This window comes from Microtus oregoni, unplaced genomic scaffold, assembly GCF_018167655.1.
Source record: "Microtus oregoni isolate MIOR12 unplaced genomic scaffold, Mior012 000073F_ref0000255, whole genome shotgun sequence".
NCBI classification, from domain to species: Eukaryota; Metazoa; Chordata; class Mammalia; order Rodentia; family Cricetidae; genus Microtus; species Microtus oregoni.
In genome coordinates, this window is record NW_024543986.1 from 2,587,696 (window position 1) to 2,612,252 (window position 24,557).

Below are 24,557 nucleotides of genomic sequence, written 5' to 3' on the forward strand. Positions count from 1 at the left end.
AGTACTTAGAAACGCCTACCCTAGTTTCTATGGTGATTCTCACTCCTCTCCCTCATTCCTCCCAGCATATTGTATAATTTATTGGGGAGCCATAAAAGACTGAACATTTATAGTTTTTCATGATATATTTTTCTCTCAAAATTAAGAATTTAGGTAGGCCGGAGATCTTTCTGAGATACTAAATGCATAAAGGAAGTGTAAGAACTCTAAACTGATTTTTCTAAGACCCTTCACATTTTATACTCGGCTTTGACTTGAGCCATTTTTAGCGCTTCCTAAATGTAAAGTTTAGCTGCTGTAGAGTTGAGGTCACCAGTGAAATATTAATTACAGTTGAAATCTGACATTCTCTCCTATGTTCCTTAGGCACAATAAATTCCCATGATTAAAAATACATTCCATTCCTCTAAGTGCAAATTCAGTCTGTCAAACTGCATGACACCATAAAGCTGCTGAAATTCTGAAACTCAACCCACTAAACATTCTGAACAGCCCTTCTCTAAGGAAAAGTTAAAAAAAAATCTACTGTATCCTGTACAGCCATCCACATCTGAAAATTACACAAGGGTTTTTTAAATCATCCCCAATAAAACTGCTGAATAGTAAAGGACAAATTCTCAATCTAAACTTACATCTCCACACTTGTTGTAAATGGTATCCAAATAAAAATTTCCCTTTTGCTCCTAAGAACACAAAAGATCAAAGATCTCTGTAAGAGCCCTGTAAGCAGACACTGGCATAAGACTCTGGATACTGTAGGTTGTATCTTTAAAAGGTGTCAAAGGAAAGGAGATGAAATGCTATGATCTCCACCCACTGCCACTTAAGACTTACTGCCCATGCACTGTACAGCCCATGCCAGCATCCTGCATCCACCCTCTTTCAATCCTTCTATATTAGACCATGGAAACTCAGGATGTGTGGCCAGAGGCTCCTGCTTTGAATCCAGCTGGTCTGCCACGTGGCGTGGCCATGACCTTAGACACACTTCCCCTGACATCCTGTGAGTGGGCTCAAGTTGGAGCCAGACTATCCCACTGTACAGCCCGCCCTGCTCCTGGAAATGCAAATCCTCACTCCCTAAAAGATTCCATTCTCACTTCCACAACTGGGCTTCCTGCCCCCAACCCAGGAACAACAGGTCTTTGACTATCCCTCACCACCCTGGGAACACCTAAAACCATTTCCCCGTTCACTGCTAAGGGTGGGATTTCCATCTTACATGAAACTTTGAGAGAAGCTTATTCCCAGATACCCACTAAACTATTTTAGTTATGGTCACAATAATCACATCTAAAGAAATTATAAGCATATTTAAAACTCCAAATCCCAAACAGGACTCTCTATATAATTTATGTACAACCAAGCTCTTCTCGTGAAAGAGGTACCTGTTCATTGCCAGAGAGTGAATCTGCTGGATTGGATTTGTACAGAGCATCATCTCCATGGTCCTTCTTCTAGGCTGGAATGAAAAGATTTCAGAAATTCTTAACTTTGCCTGGGCTTGATTGGTGCATGCCTACAGACCCAGCTACTTGAAAGGCTGGGCACAAAGATCCTAAGTTCAAAGGCTGCCTAGGCTAGAGCAAGGAGGATCGAGTCTCAAAAAAAAAAAAAAAAAAAAGGTGGTTCAATCTTCAGTGAGGCATTAGAACAGAAGGAGGGAGAGAGAGAAAAAAATCTCTGTATAATTTTTCACTTTGAAAAAGTCTCTCCCTCCCCCACCATGTGTGTGTGTGTGTGTGTGTGTGTGTGTGTGTGTGTGTGTGTGTGTTTGCTCTGAATGAAATAAAGGGCTTTTTGGCATGTTTGCTTTTTTGCAAGAATTCTACCACTAAGCTACACTCCTGGTCTCTTTGCTTAAATGAACAGGTAAGAGACATTAAAAAAATAACAAACTTATCCATTCCAGTGAGGTTTTTAAGGTTTTGTTTCATGGGCTGATGGACTAGGGATGTTTGGGGATAGCAGTACCCACAGCTTTACCCATTTTTTTTAAAATGTAGATTGTAGAAATGCTTTTCAAGCAAAGATGTAAAGCTTGGGAGAGTTAGAGTCAAGGAGTAGTTCATGTCCTCCATATGTCTCACACCATTGTCAATCTCCCAATCAGCACGCTCTGTCCCCTGTCTTAACCAGGATTTACAATTACAAAACCTGGAGCAATTACATGAGGGCTCTGCAAAGTCAACAGTAGCGGCAGCCCTAGGAAAGACAACCAGAACTTGAAATACCAACAACAATGTGTGTGCCCAAGTCCAGGCTTAACACGCTGTTGCCAGACACTGGCTGCTGGCAGAGGGAAAAAAGATGAGCTGCCCAAAGTTCTCTGGCTATAGCCATGAAAGAGAATTGCTGATATTTGTAGCATCCATTGCTCTCCTTCCCCCTGCTGTCTCAGGCTTCTATCCCCAAGTATTCCAGCGGTGTAGATGACAGCCAGCCCCAAGAGAAGTCTGCAAGGCTAAAACAAAACCTTTCTCTGGGTTCAGCAGAACCATGGTTCCAAGAAAGTGGGGCTGAATCCCATTATGGTTTGTTGTCCAGTCATTTGGCTACAGAAACGTAGACACTGTTGTGCAGTTCATGCCAGAAGACAGCAACTAAAGTCCAAAGTTTCTGGTCAAATGCCAAAAATATAAATAATTAAAAATTAAAATTAAAAAAGATGGTAGAACTGGAAGGATCTCAAAAAAATCATCAAGAAGGAGGAGCTTAGGAAACTAACCACCCTCTTAATTGTTTATAAAGCCCAAGGCCTAGATCTCAGGCTTGGACATGTAGTTCTCATCAGAAATAACCTACCAAAGAATTGGCAGTGAATTGCTGAGACTCCAGGTTGGCCATCAACAGCAGACACGCAAATGGTACTGGCCACAGCTTACTGAAGGTAAAATAGCCATTGCTCCTGGGGACTAATAACCCTGTCAACTGTCAACTGTGGGCTAAAATGAAAACACAATCCTCTATAAGATCTAGTCTCATAACATAATACTCAAAATATCCCAGATGAAATTAGTATTATTCAACACAAAAAGATAACACATGCCAATCAGAAAAGTAGAAAGATATAAGGAAGAACTGTTGAAAATTTGAGAACCTAACAACCAAATAAACAAAATCTGGCAGATCTAAACGTTAGCTCATCTGAACAGTAAAGAGATAAACTATCTGAAACAAAGCAAAATAAAGGTTCAAATGTCAGAAGGTCTGCCACTTTGCACAGGAGAGAGGTGGAGAGAAAGGATACTGTGCAGTTCAGTTGAGAAAAAAAAAGCTGACAATATATTGACTGAAAATGTTTCAAAGCTATATAAACCCACGATTTCAAAATATATTATTATTACCTTATATAGGATAATCACAAAAGTTGAATTAAATTAATCTATAATAATCCCAAAGAAAATCAAGTTGAAAACTAGATGAGGCTAACAATTGAGTTTTCTATTGCACAACTCTATTTGAACAAATCAATATTCTACCCTCAGTTATACAGAAATAGGAAACTACCAATAAACTGAACCTATTACTTATAAAACACTCAAACCAACAAAAACAGAATATGCATTCTTTAAAAGGAAAACAAAACCCTTAACAAGATAGACTATGCTTTGAAAACGCCTTATAAATTCAAGATAATTAAACTAATACAAAGTATGGCTTCTGTTCATGATGAACTTAAACAAAAACAACAGAAAGGCAAAAGGACAATGTCCAATTACTTGGAAATTAAACATACTTCTAACATATGGGTAAAGAAAACAATTTTGAATTGAACAAAATAAAAATATAGCATGTCAAAATGTGATACAGCTAAACTTGTGCATAGAGGGAAATGTATAGCATTAATTCTTTCTATGTGAAACAAAGGAAGACCCCTAAGCAATGATCCGAGTTTCTACTTAAGGAAACTAGAAAGGAGCAAAATATAGTTAAAGCTAGAAGGGAAGAAGGGAATAATCAAATAGTAATAACTAAGAGCTGAGAACAATGAAATGGAAAGCAGAAAAATGGGAGGAAAGTATTGAAACCAAAAACCAATTCTTTTACACACAGCAGTTAAAACACCTGACAAAAATGGTTTTAAAAATACACACATACATGCACATGCTCACATGCACATACACACACTAAAAAAATAAGTAAAAACCCCTCCACCTATTAATCCCAAGAACAAAAAGCAGGAGCATCATTACAGACCTCTAGATACTAAAAATGAAATGCTATGAGCTAAGACTGTTTTTATGTTCATGAAAGATATTGGTCTTCAGTGTGTTTTAAAATAGGTGTTCTTGTTTCCTTAAATGTTTTCACTACTAAATTTAAGCATTAAGATCTTGAGATCCCCTTTGAAAGATTTTTAACCATGAACTACAATTATTCGTGCTATTTGCAATGGTTAATTTTGCTTAATCAATCAACTTGACTGATTCACATTCATGAGATTAAAACAAAGCACAGCTCTGGAGAGCTCTTTGAGGACATCTATATAGAGGCCTCTGTGGTTGATCCACTGACTTAACACATTAACAAAATTCAAATCTCAAAAGACTATTGGGAGGTGCTAGGATAGGGTAAGGTGGGACTTGGTTAGGGGACATCTAACACTCGCCTTGTATCCTGTAGGCAGTATCTTGCCCTGGCCCCTTCATGTTATTCGTCCACTCTGCTTCCTGGTTGCTGTGTCAAAAACTGCTCTGCTCTGCTAATACTGAAATAATGTGTCAAATGAACCCTAAAGTTGTTTGTCAGGTAATCAGTCACAGAGTTGATAAAACTAATTGTAATGCTATTTCATCAGAAGAAACTGCAACAAAGAGTGACAAAACCCAAATGAATTAAAAAAGACACCTCTCCACCTGGTATCTTAATTATCACAGAAAAATCTCCAGTCTTTTAATAGCAATCAGATGGTGTGGGGAGGGGGTGAAAAAGGTAAAGGAACTAACACTATATACTACTGTGATTATGACTATAGATAGCCATTCAAATCCTTACAGAGAATTTGAAATGGTCTATGAAGTGAACTAGTATCTGTGTGGCTGGAGGCAAGGACAAGAGTAGGTGATGCTGGGCTGGAGAGATGGCTCAGAGGTTAAGAGCATTGCCTGCTCTTCCAAAGGTCCTGAGTTCAATTCCCAGCAACCACATGGTGGCTCACAACCATCTGTAATGCCCTCTTCTGGCCATACACACACACACACAGAATATTGTATACATAATAAATAAATAAATTTTAAGAAAAAAAAAGAGTAGGTGATGCTACAAGAGGAACAAGGTCTAAGAATAAAGCAGGTCAAGAAGGCCAAGGAATTCTTTCTATACCTTCTCAAATTATAAAAACTACTTTGTGAGACTCTCCAGCTCTCTAGCCATTAAACATAGCTTTTCTCTATACATAACAAGGAATTTATTAAATTCTTTCTTCCTTTGAAGGTAATTCAACTGTTCCAGAAGAAGTTTGAAAACCACTGCTCTTAGATGTCCCAAAGGAGATGACTCGGGATTCTGGCATAGCTTCCGCAGCAAAGCAATGGGCCAGCCATTCCCAACCCAAGGCAGGAACTTGTAGAGTCAACTGAGGTTGTGAAAGAAAATCATGGTATCCAACTGACTGGCTACTGTCTTAGTCAGACCCAAATAGTGCCTCATAAAGTTGAAAGCAACCTCATAAATCTCCATAGCCATACCCTTACTTCACAGATGAGGAGACTGTGATCTGGCTATAGAAGTGACTGCATATCTTGCAAAGGAAAAACTGAAACTGAGCCCAAGTCCCAGGGTCTCATCACAGTATCCTTTACACTACAAACAGAAGTAAGCAGTGATTGAATAGCTATTAAATGGGGCAATATGCTGGGGAGAGGGGATGCTGCTATCACAGAATTTAAACTGTAGTGAATATATCCAAACTATTACACAAAAAAATTTAAGAAGGAAATGAATGTTAGATTAAGGAGGAATGTGGAGTGCAAATAAATTACCAAAACAAATAAATCTTCAAAAGACTTAGCTGACCACCACCAAAACAGGCATAGTGATCCAAACCGAGAAGTCACTTTAAGAACTAAGGGACAAGTAGAAAATCATTCTGTCACAGTCTGAAAAGAGAACCTGGAAGTGGTAAAATAAGGAGTCAGATAAAAAACAATGACCATGCAGAGAAGTAATGATTCTAAGCACAAGGTTTTGAGACCACGACCAACTTTGATCCAGACATTGCTGAGATGATAACCTTGGAGCTGGAGTTAAGAAGTCCTAAGAACAGGGCCCCGCAACCAGAATGACAACAGTCCAGACAAAAGGGACTCTCAATAGTTCTCTCCTTAAACACAGGAAGAGCAAAGAGAGGAAATGATGAAAGTTGCAAAGATAAAGCACCTCTTTTTTTTTTTTTTTTTTTTTTTTTTTTTCTCTGAAAATAAAATCTTGTTCTTCATTTAAGAAACATATGCCCTCTCAGCGAAAGTAGAATCCATGAGAGACAGGTGTCTTGTGAGAAAGTGACATAGGTAGGACCCTTATGCGGGTTCCCAGCCACTTCCTGCAGAGGTGATTGAGTTCCTCGGGAATATGTCCCTCTTTTTTAACTAAACCCTAATACAACTAACACTTCTAATAGAAAATTTCTAGCCAGGTTTAACAAGTTATTTCTCTAGAGGTGCTCTCAGTGGAATACATTCTGACTCTCTAATGTTCTGCTATGCCTTCAAGAAATATCTGAAACTTGAGGGGCAAGTGGCTGCCATTAATATTTACATATGGTAAATTATGACACGGAAGACTTTAAGAAAACAAGTCTCCAGTCTGCAGTACATAAAGCAATTCTAGTACAACAAGCTTTGATGTAGGTGGTTCTTCTATCTGTTGTTTCATTGGTTAATTAATAAAGAAAACTGCTTGGCCTGATAGGTCAGAACATATGTAGGCGGGAAGACAAAACAGAATGCTGGGAGGAAGAAGACAGTGAGGCAGCCACCATAGCTCTCCTCTCTGAGATGGACGCAGATTAGAATCTTCCCGGTAAGCCACCACCTCGTGGTGCTACACACATTAATAATTAATTAATTAATCAAGATGTGAGAGTTAGCCAGTAAGAGGCTAGAGCTAGTGGGCCAAGCAGTGTTTAAATGAATACAATTTGTGTGTTGTTATTTTGGGTGTAAAGCTAGCTGTGCAGGAGCCACGCGGGAACGCAGCATACTGCTCCTTCTACAATTGGCGCTACAAAGCTAATCAAAACAAGATGTGGTAGCTCAGGTACTCTGGAGACGGAGATTAGGAATAGTTTCTGCAACAGAGAAAATGAGGCTAACCTGAGCTACATGAGACCCTGCCTCAAAACAAAAACCAAAGTTTCCAGCTTTGTTATCCACAGCTATTAACAGATAAACAAAACTTGGTACCTAATCCCTTATGAAAAGTAGAAATTTCTGAAAAAATAAATAATCAAGTTACCCACAGGTGGCTGAGGCACTCAACAAGAAATTCCTGGAAGTGTCTAAAGCATATTGAAAACTGGGGTAAACTGACTTCTATCAGTTTGAAAAGGAAAATAAACAATCAAGCAAACTTGTTAAATCAGATAACCAGTTTGGTACTGGATTCAGACCATTCTAGCGCTAAAGGTTTATGACCACTCACCTGGACAATTTATTTGTTCATCCTTCCTTAACTTCTAATACAGTTTATTTATTTTATTAAAACATAAAATCGAAGATTTAAAATCTGGTTTGGTGGGGGCAATAAGATCTGGGATTGTATTCAGCAGGAGCCCAGAATATACAATGCCCTTGGTCCCACCACCAGCACTACAAAGATGAGTAAGTGCTTTCCTTTTCCACACATCAGTTCTAAAACTGCATTTGCTCCAGTTAGCACTGCTGGGACAAAAATAATTTATCACTACAGGCAGTAAGGTTCCTAAAGGAGCAACTACCACAATGACTTAATGGAATACCTCCCATTTGAAAATTATTAATCATAAATTGGGTTAGGCTGTCATTCTTAGACTCTCATAAACTGTCTAAGAAAATTCTAAAGTATCCAATATATTTCAGTTTTCCAGAGAAAACAATAAATGACAATGATTAATCTTAGTCCCCATTTTAAAGGCTTAATAGTGAAAAATGAAATGCATATATATAACATTCTTCAGTTTTTAATCTCATAATCTGGTAAAAAAAAAGACAAATTTTTGTGCATGATCACCACTGCATCCCCAAGTTCTGTAACAGGGTCAATATATTTTTTAATATATATGCAATCATACTATTACACAAAAATTCAGTAACACTAAGAATCAGCTTTGTCAAGTACAGGGACTCACACCTACAATCTCAGCTACTGGGGAATCCTAGAGTCTAGAAATTTGAGGCCATTCTAGTTTTAGTGATACCTGTCTCTTAAAAAAAACAAATAAAGTATACTGATACACACAAAACAAAGATATCAAACACTATGCCCTTGCTCAGATGTTTTTTCTTGATAAGGGTTGGTGAAGTTAGATGGGTGAAACACATGTCTCCTTTTGTTTGCTATTGATGTGGATTTCAGACATGCCTCCAATGTCTCTTGTGTGTAGCTATAGCCTTATTTCTAAACAAGGTCTAGCATCTTTTCCTCTCAATGTCAAGGAAGGAATAAAATGTAGTAAGAACTTTTCTACTTTTCAAAGTCCATCAATTAAATACTAACCAATGAAATGCCATGAAACTGTGTCTGGAGTTGGAAGAAACATCTCTTGTCATCATCTATCCTGCTTTCTGAACTCGAAGTTCTTTGCCTGTTACTACAGCAAGAACTTTGGATTTGACTAGAAAGCCCCCTCTTGGCCAGGTGTCTCATGCTGTGACCCTCGAGGGGAAAGTCAGACGGAAGATGAAGCTACCCAAGAAAATGTTTCACCTGGCCCCAATCACCCAAACCATCCAGAAGCTCAGGTATTTGGGGAACACCAGCAAAGCAGGGTCACCTCAGAACTCAAAAGAACACAAGCTCTGCTCCACCAAAAACAGGCATCATTCGGCAAATTAATGAAAAGCAGCTTGGAGATTGTGAACCATCATTAGACAGGAAGTTTGAATACATTGATATCTGAGATGTCAAAAAGGAAATCTGAAAGTTTGCTCCGATCCATAACATATGGATAGACAAAAGTGCTGCTGAAGTCCTTCCATTTTAAAAGCATAATATATGTATATTTTCAAAGCAAGTTTAACATGGTTTTATTTTTTGGTTTTAGATCCTGAGTGATATATAATCAAAAGCTTGATACTCATAAAACTGAGCAGCACTGGACCTTTGAGAAGGTGTCAATCAAGTAGAAGTATCATCTTGACCTTTTCTTAGGCTGCTTAGTGTTACTTAATTTCCTGGGTAACTTCAAACATGCTGAAACCTTTCAGGACTCAGTTTCTCCATCTGTTTATCAAGAAGCAAAGAGGGATAGATATAGCTAGCTGGGAATGACTGGTACCTCTTATAAACCATGTATTTTATTGGTAAATATGGTTTTCTTCAAATACGTAGCTCCTGAGAAAAAACAGGTTTTAAAATTACATACAATAATTCAAGTCCAAAATGGGCTTTTTCTAGATGCTTTCTGCAACCTTAACAGGAAAGTCCATTACAATAACTGCCTTTCCTTTTAACAGAATGTCTACTAATTCCATTTCTCTAGTGCGTTAAACCTTTCCTACTATTAGCCAAGTGTTTCTTCGAATGAGTTTAGCTACATGCTGGAACTCGCTTACTGAGTATGTGGTTGTAATAATCACTTAAAATGAGTATACCATCAATGTGATGGCTTCACACTACAGATGACAGAAAAGGAACCCAGCCTTGCTCAGCTCCTTTATATTCTAAGGAATATAAAAGACAAAAGGAGTATGACGATTTACAGACCATTTTTTATCAATGAGCAATTCAGTTTGATATATGCATTACAACCAAGCCACCAAACCAAACATCCTGTTCGAGAATTTTCTCAAACAATGTAAAAAGGTCATGAAAACCAAGTGTAGCCAAAACCAGTCTATTTTAAAAGTAGAGGTACTTTAGAGTCTATAAGAAAACACAAATTTATAGTACTTTTGCAAAAATTGATTACTTTTAATTAGATCAATCAGCAATTTAGAGAAAACATTGGGATTTGTTAAATACATGAATTTATCACATACATATTATTATTATTAGATGTTTAGGGAAATCAGTTTAGCCATAGATTATAAATTAATAACTGCAGTTAAGTGACCTACGTCTTATAAAACAAAATGCCCAAAAAGCACATTAAAATAAGCACTCTAGAAATCAGTTTCCTCCCCTGAACAGCTGTGTTCTATGAAGCTCTTGCTTTGCGGTGAAATGAGAAATTATTATAACCAAAAGGTTAACAAAACACCCCCATTGAAAATCAACAAAAGAAACTTAATTAGGAGACATTACATTAAAACAGCAACCTTCACCTTTAAATTTCTAGGAGAAAGACAAACTCATTTTTTTTAATCTAACTAGTGTCTTTGGCCCTCAGCACTGTCCCTAAAATGTCTAACCTAACACCATTTCAAAGAGGTTGTCCTAGAAAAACATGAAGTCATTTTTAATTATAGACAACCACAAGAAGAACTAATAAAAATTTCAACTTACTGGAAGAGAAGAAATATCTAAGGAGAGCCAAAATGTTACTGAGGTGCTTAATGATAAACTAAAAGTGCCAAAATAAAATGGAGGTTTGTGAAATACAATCACACCTCTCAGGAGCATTAGTGTTAACTCAAACAAACATTTTAAAGTTCAACCAGGATGAAGCACAACTGGGAGATTCTTTATTTTACTCATTTCCCCAGAAGGTTCTTATGGCTCAGAAGATGTAATATGACCTACTGCATTGTGTAAAATTTGGAAGGCAGCCTTTCATACATAATCCTGAAAGATGCTTGCTTCTTGTGTTCCCAGAGGCAAATTTTATAATTTGTAGTTTTTGTAAAATTTATTTTCTCTGATTAGAGGCACTGTCAGGGTCAAGTCTAGTAGTATGCGGAACAACAGAAAAGAACTACTTGTGCAAAAGCCTACAGAAAGACCTTGGCCTTCAGTCTTTCAGAATGAACTCAAGGCTTCAGTAAGCTTCTATCTTAGCTGACAGAGATAATCATTAACAGTCACAAATACCAACAAACATAGAGCAGGTGAAAAGAAACAACCTAGCTGGGTTGCTTGGGTAACAAAGAAATAAGAGAGACAGAGACAGACTGAGAGAAAAGATAGGGTTGAGAGTCCTAATGTTTGGTGGCTGCAATCATCTTCAATTTTGACTTGGCTGGACTTACAATCACTTAGGAGACACACATCCTGGCCCGTGAGTGAGAACTTTTCTAGAGGACCACTGTTCATCCCTCCTGTTTTCTGTCCTTACGTACATGTATAGGTTAGGACAAATTAAAAACGGGTCTGAAAGAACAACACATTTGCATTTTCCAAGTCCAAAAAAAAATAATTGGAGAAAGCAGACATTAGGACAAGAACTGGCAAAGGCACTCTGCCCCCACAGTTTGCCTGTTTCCTAGGCTGCCCATAGCTCCAGGCCTGTTGGCATCTTGAACTAGGGAAGACGCATCCTTCTCAGTCATTAACTGATGGTAAGCTTTCCAAAGTTTTGTCCTCTGGCCCAGGCCTTTCCTGACTCACTCTTTATCTGGGAGGCAGTTTCATTTCATACCGCACCACCACCTTTAATGGAAAGGATTTTGGATTTAATAATAAAGGAAATCAGTATACCCTCAGGAAACATCAGACCTTTTCATAGGTTTCAGATATATGAGAGTTCACTATGGTCAATATCTTCAGTGGAGACTTATAAAATATGGGATTGTGAAGAATGAAGCCACAAACTACTAAAATGACCACAAAACGGTATTTTACCTGATTTGCTATTTTAATTTCTGAAATACAGCTTGGAGACACCAAAACTAGGTAAAGACCAAAGTAATCTCTAACGTTCAATAAAAAATTATAATGAAAATGTTTTAATAATGCATTAGTAAAGTTTAGAACAATTAGAATAGATGGTAAAAATTATTTAATAACCAGACCAATGTGTATATTGAAATGTTACAATTATTTTAAATATCTGAAACACATACCTTGTATTTTAAAAAAATATTTTGGGGCTGGAAAGATGGCTCAGCTGTTAAAAGCACTGGCTGCTCTTCCAGAGGACCTAGGGTCAATTTCCAGGGCCCACACAATGCTTATGACTATCTGTAGCTCCAGTCCCAGTGGATCTGATACCCTCTTCTGACATCCGCAGGCAACAGGTATGCATGTAGTACACATACATGCAGGTAAAACACTCACATATAAAAAATAAGCCTAATTTAAAAAACCTATTTGATGCATTAAGCGGTGCCATTTTAGAAGATTTCTCTTTTATTTTCCAATTTTGATTACCACCAGAACAAAAACTACTGGCCATCTGAGGTTTACTATGCAATGGTTTTGTAATGTCTTCCCTTTTACCTGCTGTTGTACACGAGACCAAAGATCAAAAGCAAAATGTAAAGTTCCAAAGGCTCAACTTCCTTTTTAAGAAACAATGATAAAATTGTGAAATATGAGTGACTTAACTTTTCAAGACAAGCACAACTTAGAGAACCCATTGCAAACATAGAAAAAGCTATTTAGGAGAGATGTGTACAAACAAGGTCAAAAGTCTTGTCTCATTACTATACCTTTGCAGTTTTCAAAGTTTTGGCTATCTTCAAGGAAATTTTCTAACAGTCATAACCCCAATAAGTGTTTTTAGTAATAAGCAGCCTTTGAACTGATAAAGAAGTGTTCAGATTTTGGAGCCTAAGTAGACATGAGTAAAAGCACTGTGAGATCCTGGATGAGATCCTGGAACAGAAGAAGGACTGAAGTGGAAAAATTCATGAGTCTAAATTGAGTCTGGAGGTTGGAATTTTTGTACCATGTTAAATTTCCTGGTTGTGCTAAGTGTGTATACCATGGCTTGCTAAGGAAGCTAGAAACTCTCCACTATTTCTTTAACTCTTCTACAAATGTAAAATCAGTTAAAATAAACAATATTTAAAATTGAAACATATCAGAGAACAAAATCATTATTTAGAGATGGCTGTGCATGTTAAGACCACTGGCTGCTCTTCCAGAGGACCCAGGTTGAATTCCCAGCACCCACATGGCAGCTCACAACTGTATGCAACTCCAGTTGCAGGGGATCTGACACCTTCACACAGACATACATGCAGGGAAAACACCAAAGCACATAAAATAAAAATAAAAACTTAGAACCTAAATCATGTGGAGGTGTGGTAATCACATGTCTTAAACTTCATTTTCTAAGGCAGAGTCAGAAGGCCACTGCAGGTTCAAGTCTAGCCTAGGCTACATAAGGAATTCCAGGCACAGGCTACACAGTGAGACTCTGTCTCAAAACAGAACAAAATGAAGCACCCAAATCTTCTGAGAACTTGCAACAGTGCACATGAGTGAAATGGCTTCACTCTCGTGGCACTCTATTTTCTTCAGCGCCCAAAGGCCTTATCCATCCCAATAGAATTTTTTTCTCTAGCTTATTCTTAGCACATTAAATAGGTGCAGTTCTTTATATAATATTCTATGAGCTCACTGACTATACAAAATAAGTTTCTGCTTTATTCCCGAGAAACGTCTTCTTTCAAGATCAACCTTCATTATCATGTCAGAACACTAGTATGAACACAGAGAGCCGTTCCTTTGTGCTGCCATCCTTTGTACAGTCTGAAGAAACATTCCTTTTAATGTTTATCAACATAAGAACTTTCTGTCCTCCTACAGACTTCCAAACCCTTCCCCATTCAGACAGTAAATCCCTGTAAAGTAGCAAGCAGCCAGCCTCTTTCCACTTGCTTCCATTCCAAGTCTCTTGGGATGTAAGACACCTCTCCTGGCCAAAAAAAATGATCAGTAGAGATCAAAAATAATAATTTAACCATTCCAGGGTATCCCAATGAAAACAAAACCATCCATGCTATTCCTCTACTTACCTTCCAAAGGCCTAAACTTGAGTGAAATGGAAAAGCGTTCAATCTCAATTTTACAGATTAAGCCACTAAAGTACTTAAAGATGAACTGGAGATTGAAGACATGAATCAGCTTTTCCAGAGGACCCAGATTTTTTTAATTCCAAACACCCACATGGTGGCTCACAAACATCTGTAAGTCCAGTTCTAGAAGATCTAAAATATTTTCCTGGCCTCCGAGGGCACCAGGCATGCACATGGTGCACAGATATGCATATAAGCAAAACAACTACACACAAAATAATTTTTTTAAATGAACTGGAGCAAGGTAGTGGTGGTGCAGGCCTTCAATCACAGCACTCGGGACAGAGGCAGGAGGATCTCTGTGAGCTCAAGGCAAGCCTGGTCTACAAAGTGAATTGCAGGACATCCTTGGCTATTACACAGAATAATCCTGTCTTGAAAAAAAATAAAAAAAAATGAAAAAAAAAGATAACTGGAATTTGGGTACATTAGTACAAGGCATAGACTGAGGCAGGGGAATCACAATATCTAGCCTTAAAAAAGTTTTAATAAAGCTGAACCTGGCTGTGGAACAGAGAATTACTCAAGTTCCCCAAAGAGAATCCTTTCTTGTGACCAACAATTTGGCTACCTTTTATATAAAAGCAACCTTTAAATAGCTCCCTTCTGCTTACAGCCCTTCTAAATTCATTACTGTTACTCATTACTAGTTCACCAGCATTAGTCAGCACAAGTTGGTTAGTCACCAGTTTTAAACCACCAACCATCCCCTCTCCTTTCTGTTTTTCCTTTCCCTTTGGTATTTAACAACATTTGAGAGAATGAGTAACTATACCCAAGAAACCCTGCTGGGCTTTTCTTGTCCATCTGTGGTCTAAACTGCAACCTGAGCCCAATTAGTAAAAGGAATGCAACTCTTCTTGGTCACATGCTTCTCCATGAAAAGGAGGACACCTGGGTTTTAGGGACTAACCTTCAGATTCAGAGTTTCTTCTGTGTGTTTTATTAGCAACAGCTTGCATATTCATGTGATTTATCACTTTTTTCACGTAGTAAGTATTTGAGTCCCATTCTTTCAACCGGGGGGGGGGGTGTCCTACTCTAGGAATGGGAAATGATCCATGACAGGGTTCCTTCCGGTTTTTAAAATTTTTGGTCAAGTAAGGTTCAACAAAACCTGCTCCAACTTAACTTTTCATCTACAAAGCCTTCCCCAACCCTGTCATTACCATATCCAGCATACTGGAGTGAAAGAAAAGGGCCCGACGATGAATAATCCCTAGAGACCTTGTGGGGTATATCTGCCTCAAAGCAGATGCTCCACCAGAAACAGAAACGGAAGAAAAACTCCCAGAACCACAGAAGTTACCTATCAGTTTCTCTACTCTCTGGAATCATTATCCTTCCTAAACCATCCTACACCCTCTTCTCTCCCCAAGGGAGACCCCAACCTAAGGTTAGCTATTGTACTCTCAGCACCTAGCATTCGGATATACACACTAAGTATTTGCAAAGCCAAATCTTGACCTCCCACCTTCCCTTTAAGAAGACTGGGAGCAGGTTCTTCACCTACCCACACTCGTGGTTCCTTTTCTACCATCCAAGCAGCCTGGCACAGCAAAGGTGTGACAGTGAAAACAAATGACGATGCAATGTTCTCCAGTGAAAGCAGCGGTAATAAAAGCACTATCGAGAACTCCCAGTTTTCCTAATGTTTACAATACTAAGGCAATCTGTTATTGCAAGGACATCACTTAGTTCTACATGGACAAATGCCATCATGAACTGCATGGAATTGTAAATTGTGCTTTAGGAAAATGCTATATTGAACCAAGGGAGGATTTTCACATGTTACAACACTATGACAGGACAGTTTCTCCTTACATGTCTTAGCATACATAAAACCTGCAAATAGCAAAAAGCAAGAAGCCCCTTCTTGTGAACTCTAGCAAAATATTCAATTAATTGCTCGTCTCTCTCCTGAAATAAGGGCTAAAATAAGGGTAAGCTGTAAAATAAGACAAGAGGGTAGAAATCTATGGTGAGATGCACAGGCATTTGTTAAAACAAGTCTATATATGACAGCAAGGTAGTGGGGCACATTCATACTCATAGAATTCTTCAAAGATTGATCATGTATTTTTTTAAAGATACATACACATAGCCAGCCATGGTGCATGCCTTTAATCCCAGCACTCCGGAAGCAGAGTCTGATCAGCCTGGTTTACAGAGCAAGTTCCAGGACAGCCAAGCTACACAGAAAAACCCAGGCTTGAAAACCAAAAAATAAAAAGACACATACACAAAATGCAACAGACTTAGTAACTATCTCTCTAATCCAGAAGAGATGGCATACACTCAGGAGACTGACGTACAAATCAAGTCTGAGGACAGTCTAGGCTACATAGTAAGACCCTGCCTCAAACAAAAATAAATGACTCTTCGAATTATTTCTTCTGGGCCTATCATGGGCTCATACCTGTAATCTCAGCACTTGGAAACTGAAGCAGGATGATTGCTCGGAATCCGCAGCCAGCCTGGATTACAGTGAGACAGTGTCTCAAAGGAAAGTTTCTTCTGGAATACATCAGTCAATGGGGCTCATGGCTCCTACCTATCACCCTCACTTTGGAGGATGATTGGTCATGATCCTCACCTGACTGGAAGAATAAGAATCAGCTGACTAGCCTATCAGCTGTCAGGGCTTTAGGAAAGCATTTTCTCCTTCTCGTTGTCAACAGGAACAAAGCAGGTATCACTGCAACAGACTTGCTCCTACTGTGACCCTGGGAACCTTTTGCAACTTTCCTACTCCCTCAATGATTTGGGGGAGTCCCTGCCTTGTTATTATCCTAGGAGGACATCGAAAAAGAAAGGCACACAGTCCAGACAGGAAGAAAGCATTCTCTAGCACTAGCACAACCTCACCTTAGAGACATCCCATTAAGCAGCACAAGGAAAAAGTGGCCCTCCAGCACTCTAGAACCGCATGTGCTTCCCCAATAAGAGACAGAGAGGACAAAGGCAGATTTTTCTCACAGATTCTATTTGCCAGGCACTAAAGTGCCTGGGAGAACAGGGATCACCCCAGATGCTATAAGAGCATGCCTAGTCCATTTGCTTATAAAATGCAAAAAAAAGTGTAGAAATAGAGAAAGGGACAGCATTTCAATTCTTCCCCAGTGGGTATGTTTCTTGAAGTTTTTGATTCTGTAACAACACTTCTCAGACTTAAAATCAGATCACAGAGCCTACTATCAACATGCTTTCTTTGGAGGCAGGCCTATCTCTTCTCTGAGTTGGAGATAAAATCCATACAGAAGACTTGTGAAAAAACCCCACAGCACCCAGTGGGAAAACCCAGTACAAGCCCCAATGAACTCATAAGTCACCAATCCTTTCCTGGCTGCAAGAGCCCCTATTCTTGCCCTGTCCCTTTGCCTCCTATTGCCTGCAATACATTCTAGTGAGGCCCAGACAACTGCAGGAGAAAATATCACCATTTATCATGCTCGCCAGGTAGCAACTGAACTGCTTTCATCTGCCCCTCTAGCGTACAGTCTGGGAAAATGTAATTCTAAGAAGAGCCCAACAGGCATGTGGGGAGATGGATATGGGAGGAATGTGAATCTAAACCACTTACACTAGGATTTCAGATAAGTGGCTTCCATATTATCCAAGCAGGAATATCCTATATTAAAAATCACACACGGAAATTCCATTTATCATGTGTGACTCGATTTGATTTCTCTATGTTCTCTATATGTTAACTTTCCAAGAAAGGTTTTCAAAAGAACATTTGAGAAAAAGCAGCAGTAACTTCACAAATGAATGAAGAAAATGTGGTTGAGGGTACACACCCATGAACACATCACATACACATACACAGTGTGGGGGGATTGTACTCAGTCTTAAAAAGGCAGAAATTTCATCATTTTCAACTAACAGATGAACCTGGAAGACATCATGCCAATTAAAACAAGCAAGACAGAAGCAGACAAATATGCATGATTCCACTATAACGAGAAATCTAAAGTAGACACTCATTTAAAAACAAAGTAGAATGTGGTTGCTAGGAGATTGGGGGAAAGGGCTTTGTTTAAAGTGCACACTTGATTTTGCAAGGTGAAAACATTTTGAGATCCATGGCCCATCCAGGTGAACATGAAACATGATTATAGTGTACATTCAGATGACAAATCGACCTTACATTTATCTGTCATGGTAAAAGAAAAAAGACAAAAAAGTACCACCTTTGTTCTCCATTGTAGATTTGCTAAACCTGCATTTCAACATTTTGAAATTAAAAAACAAAAAGACAAAGATATTTGGCTGATGTCTTCTTGAAAATGAAACAGTAAGAATTAAGTTGCTTTGAAGATTCAAAACAAATCATTATAAAACATATGAAACTACTGCTTGGGACAAACTTTGTCATTTTAAGCACACATGACATTTTTACAGCAGGAAGAAGCCTGACATTTTTCTCAAATGGTATGCATGGTATGCTGATTTGGATTCTCAATCAAATGTGGCTTTTAGAAAAAGGATACATCACAAGACAGTCTTGGAAAGTAAACACTGTTGCTATTATAGCAAAGGCAGCAAAGTAAATCATTCATTTGTGGACAGAGAGAGGGAGGGTTAGTCAAACATTATTAGCCACATTCCCACTGTTTCATTGCTTCAAGCCTGGGTTCCCCCTCTACCACACCTCTTCACTGAACACTGATCCATCATGCATTTCTCTGAATTACACAAGTCACTCTTGTTATGAACAATAATCAAGAGCTAGTGGAGCAAAAAAGCCAAGCAAACTTACCTAAGCCTTCCTCTTGAGACTTCAAATTGCTTGCTAGATCTTGGCATGCTCTATGCTGTTGCTCCCGTCACAGCAATGTTGTACACATTTCTATAGCCTAGAAATCACAAAATAAGTCAGTTTCCCAGTAGACTGGGAATCCCTAGCATTGGGGTTCTAAGATTCACAAACACACTCTCCAGAACATTTACCCAGATTACTTATTTAACTATGTGAAGCCATGAACAAGACAGGAAGGGTATTTGCTTAGTTTGTGATATGTACACCCCTTATTATGTTGTAAGACAAAACACCGAAGTAAAATTGCTTTCTGATATGTATATATGGGGATGCCATGATTTTTCCTACTTCAGCTCTGTCTCAATGAAGAAATACCCGCTGCCACTCCCAATAATATGGAGCTCGGCCCCAGAGGTACAAGAGAAAAAAACAAAAGCCTATAATGGTATTACCCTGGAAAGCCTTCAGTGGAGATACTAGCACAAGAAAAAGCTGTAGGAGGTGCCTATTGTGTATCACACTACCAGGAGTCTGAGGAATAAAGACAGAGACATGGAGAACAAGGCTTAAGGATGCAAAATGAAATGCTGAGGATGTGGGTGACTGGGCAAGCACTTGGATGACATGCACAAGGCCCTGCTGGTTCTCTCCAGCACCAAAGTACAGTAGTATATGATAAACAGTTCAAAAATTAGGAGCAACATGTGTACCCCAAAGCTGCAAAGAGGAAGGAGGTTGTGTCCCTAGAGATACTGTTTAAATTACTGACAAGAATAATTCGGGACAATTTCTGCTGCTTATAGCCAGCACTCCAGTGCTTGAGTAAGAGCCTTGAGTGAAAGAGCAAAGTCCACTCTGGTGTCATCTCCACTGAGGAGGCAGAGGTAGAAACACTATAGAATTCAAGGCCAGCCTGGGCCATAATTACATCCAAGAATGTCTCAAAAAAGCCAAAACTAAGGAGTAAGGAGTTGGCGACAATAATAATTCTCCATCTTCCTATCAATAGCAAAAGAAATCTCAGGCTTCCTCACTTAATGGTTAGAGTATGCACAGCTTCATCAGGGGGATGATGTACATGTCTTATTTCTTAATTTTTTAGTTGTCTGATAAAACTGTTATCTATCCTATACAGCATCATGTTCTAAAGTACACATCCTGTGTAATGGTTAACTATAGTTAGTTGCCAAATGCCTTTCTTTATACAGCTAGTAGCACTTTTGTGGTGAGAACACTAATTAACATCCATGCTCTTTGAGTTTTGCATTACAGCACCCCATCTACAATAGACTCCATTGCCTTGCTCTTCCAATCAAGCCACATGACTCTGGTCATCACTACAACCCATTAGGCACCTAGGCAGCCACCGGTACATTCTACTTCAGTGAGGACTATTTTTCATGCTGGGTGATTTAGAATTTACAGATCTAAATCTCAAGGTAACTTCTGGATGTGATAATTAAACAAACTCCTCTTCCCTTCTTGCCTGCTGGAAAGAGGTCACCTCACCATAATAAAAAAATAAGAAAAGCAATTACCAAGAATGAACAAAAGAGTTCACGGTCACCCACTGATGGCAGGAACAAATGACTTCAATGGAAGTACATGAGGGGAAGAAATAAAAGGAAAAGAAGAGGAGGTCACCATGACATGGACTGAATGAGGACAGGAATGAACAGGGATGTATACAAGAAACCTTGCTTTTTATGTTGAATGAGTTAATCTATCTTGTATCAAATCTTTCCTCAGGTTCTTCTGCACACAAAAGTGCTTTGAAACTTTAACACACCCACCATGTGATACAGTAGGACCTCTCCGTACAGTTCTCAGTTCTCAATGTCAAACTGACCTCATTTTTTAAGTTATTTAATACCAAGTAAGCACTCTGGACAGTGAGACACCAGCATGGTCATCTCAATGACTGTAGCTATGACCACCATCCTCAAGTGAGCTACTACATATTGACCAGACAACAGTAGGTTTTACTGGCTCAACTTCTCTCTCCTCACAGCTCCAATGCCTCTCGCTGTCAGCTTGGCAGCTAACTTTCCTTAGCCAGGTGCATCACTACAGACTTCTTAACCAAAAATAATAATGGGGAAAAAAACCCTCAGGAACCCAATGGATGAAGAAAGTAGCAGATTAGTCTAGAAAAAAAAAACGTATTTAGAATGAATGAGAAGGAAAAGAGAAATTAAGCAAAAGTTCAGAGAAAAGGGGAAAGAAGCTTAGCTCCAAAGCCAGGCACAATAGTCCAGGGCTCCTTGTATTTGTGTCCTTCTGTAATCCCCTATTAAATGCTTTTGCTAACTTTAAATGATTAGAGCAAAAGTAACCTGCTAGTTATAGGCCTAATCTTAAGAAAGGTTGGTGGGGTGGTGAGATGGCTCAGCAGGTAGAAGTGCTTGCCATTCTATCCTGATAAGTCTTGAACACACACACACTTACTTACATGAGTAATACATTTTCAACTGTGCTTTATTTATTCAATTTTAAAAAGGCTGGCAGCTTCCATTTTTCTGCAAGCCTTTGAAGAACTCTGCTGAAAAGATCACATACGAAGGCACAATTAGTGGGTTTTTGGGGAAGGGGGAGATTTTGAGACTGGGATATTCTGTTCCCTTCACTGAGATCAGCCTTTCTTTCAGCAATCTATATCAATGGCACCAGGCTTATAGATAAGTCCCAGATGCTACGACTGCAGCCTCATGACAGACGCTAAGAAAACCAAGCAGAGCAGGAAGATGATTCAGTTAATAGCTTCTCACCTAAGTCATAACCCACGTAAAAAGATGAACATGGCACCAGGAAAATGCAATCCCAGCACTGGGGAGGCAGACATGGGTGGTTCCCATAAGCCAGGTCCAGGTTCAGTGAGAAATAGTGTCTCAAAAGATAAGATGGAGCACAGTCGAGGAAGACACAACCTCAGCTTCTGGCCTCCACATGTCTGTGTACACACCCTCATCACAACATGTGGAATATGCCTCTTAGGAAAGTGCAAAGACTTTAGACGTTAAGCAGCAAGAGTACAGAAGGAACCTTAATCCTGACTGTGCACTATAAAGACTCAGGCAATTTAAAAGTGCACTTCAAAACACACAGACCCCATACCCACCTTGGTGGTAAAATCATCAGAAATTCAAGGAGCAGTGTATTTTTAGCAGGCTACAAAATCTTAGATGGACCTAATTGCAGTCATGAGATTAGAACATTAGGAGTGGATGACATTGAAAAGGAAGGGGGTAGTCACATAGCTTCAGTGGTAATGCCCTTGCACTGTATGAAGACCAGAGTCCAATCCTTAGTGACACACACACAAACAAAAAGCATAATTTTATGTAGTTTAAAATCAAAAGGGATTATGTGGCTCCCCAACCTATCAAAAAAAAGAAATAAAACTCAGGTGAAAGACACCCCAAGATTCATGTTGCTTCTTGTTTGTTTTAAACAAACTCATGACCAAGGGCTACTTGAGGCCTGAGGTTATAGCTTAGTGGCACATGCCTTGCATGTGTGAAGCTCTAGGCTCAAATCTCCATCACCTATATAGAGAATGAAAGCAATACAATTAGTGCTGAATTTCATCTGAAGAACATACTATGGAACTGACATATTATGAAGAGAAATGGAATGTCATTGCTTTTTTCAACTTCTCTAGTGATTTTATTCAAACCCAATAATGGAAAAATCACTCAAGACAACATTTTAAATCACACTTAACAAAAAGCAGTCTCAGGGCCTGAGGCTTGAAACTTAGTTGGTAGGTAGAGTGCTTGCTTGGCAGACATGAACCCTGGATTCCATCCATGGCACCACATACAGCAGTCATGGTGGTGTATATACATAATCCCATCACTCTGGAAATGGAGAAAGGGAAATTTAAAGAATTCAAAGGCATCCTCAGCTAGTTAGTTTGAAGCTAGCCTGAGCTATGACACTGTCTCAGAAAGGGAGGGAGGGAGGGGACAGACAAGACTTTTGTTTCCCTTATTTTCCATTTTCTGTGCAAAAATCATTTCTTTTTAAGTGTCACTGCTTCTTGCTTTATTTTTCAATTTCTTTTCCTATAGAAAATAGGTTGTTACTATAGCAATATTTTTCCTACCCTGGTATAATTTCCCACTCATTTCTTCTAGGAGTTTCTGCACAGAGCAAGCACACAAATCTGTTCCAAGCTGCTCACAACATTAGGATCCTTGGCAACATCTAGAGATGAATATATCTTCAAATTATGGGAATGGTTAGCCAAATGCCACAGTTCTGAACGTCTCTGAAGTACTATCTGGGCTATATGTATCCCAGATACGTCAATTCTTAAGGCATCTCTATCCTAAAACTACAGAAGGCTCCAGCCGTTAACTTGCTAAATGAGCTTGTCAGTCCTCCAGATTGAAGCTAACTCCATTAATTCCCCGAAAACAGTTACAAACAAAAACAGTATAATCTTTACATGATTTTGAGAGTGTCTTTAGGATGACACCAGGAAGAAGTTATGTATTCACATGTACATGAACTTCAGTTTCAATTCCTAGTGACTCAGAAAAAAAAGTAAAACAACACACATTTGACTAATAAAATTACACCTTTGTCCAATAAAGCCAGTATCTGGTAAGAACATCACCTTCAGGACTATAAGAAGGATCCATTAGTTGGAAGAAACAGATGCACAAAGCAGCAAAGGTCATTTAACCAATGGTCAGGGCTTTTATACAAACACATAATTTGGCAAAATATTAAGTGGCCTCTGTTCTAAAGAAAAAAAATCAAAATGTACAAAGTTCTTTTCCCAACCATACATGCACACCTACAGACCACTTCCTATCTATACTATTGGTACCTGGGAAGCTCTACCTTGCAGCACAGAATACCATGAATCGCTGCTTCCAAGTACATACCCATTTGGCTCCATATAGCATAGTTTGTATTAAAACCAAGCGGAAACCTTAGGATGGCTGCGTATCTGGAAATTTGTAAAGAATTTAAGTTTTATTCATTCAGTGTCCACACTGTCCTGTCAGTGAGCCAAGTCTCTTGACCAACGATCAACACAGAGAAAACAATAACAAGATTACTATCAAAGACAAAGAACAAATACAAGGAAAACCTTATTTTGCAGTTCAACACTGAACAGATCTGTTTCAAAGACTCAAATATCATGTGTTAAGCTACTTTGACTGCTAAGTCTGCTCTTTTAAGTGTTCCAGTAAAACAAGCAATACCAAACACCAGCATGAATTCACTTTTTAAAAGCTTTTTTAAAAACTGCTTCTAAATTTTTACTGTTACAACTATGCCTAATTCTAAAGGTTGCCCATAGCAAGTTTTTATGATGTTAACTACTAGTATTTATTATGGTCACATTAAAAGAGGCAATGACACATCTGAAATTCCCACGCCTGAGTGGTTAAGGTAGGAGGATGACTTTGAGATCTTCTTAGGCTACACAGCAAGTTCCAAGCCAGCTAAGGCTTGACAGCAAGACAGGTTTATAAAAAGGCAATTATTTAAATCCAAAACGAAAATGTTGTGGGAGTGTATCCAGGGCCTAGGTTTGAATTTCTAAACCAAAAATATTGTTTCCTAAGAACCACCTATAAGCATGCTATCCAGACTTACTATGCATGATGTTCTTAAGGATGTTAAAATGCAGAAAAATGCATTCTGAAATGGGCCCCATACAAAAAAAA

General features: G+C 38.8%; 1 long non-coding RNA gene across 1 annotated transcript in view; it reads right to left on the bottom strand.

Annotated features, from left to right (window-relative positions):
* Nucleotides 1-1,387: 1,387 nt before the first annotated feature.
* Nucleotides 1,388-24,557, bottom strand: part of LOC121441139 — a 40,497-nt gene continuing 17,327 nt past the window's right edge. The window contains exons 3-4 of the long non-coding RNA XR_005973430.1: nucleotides 18,868-18,964; nucleotides 1,388-1,462 (exon numbers count right to left, since the gene is read on the bottom strand). This is a non-coding gene — a long non-coding RNA (uncharacterized LOC121441139). The remainder of the gene's footprint in view (nucleotides 1,463-18,867; nucleotides 18,965-24,557) is intronic.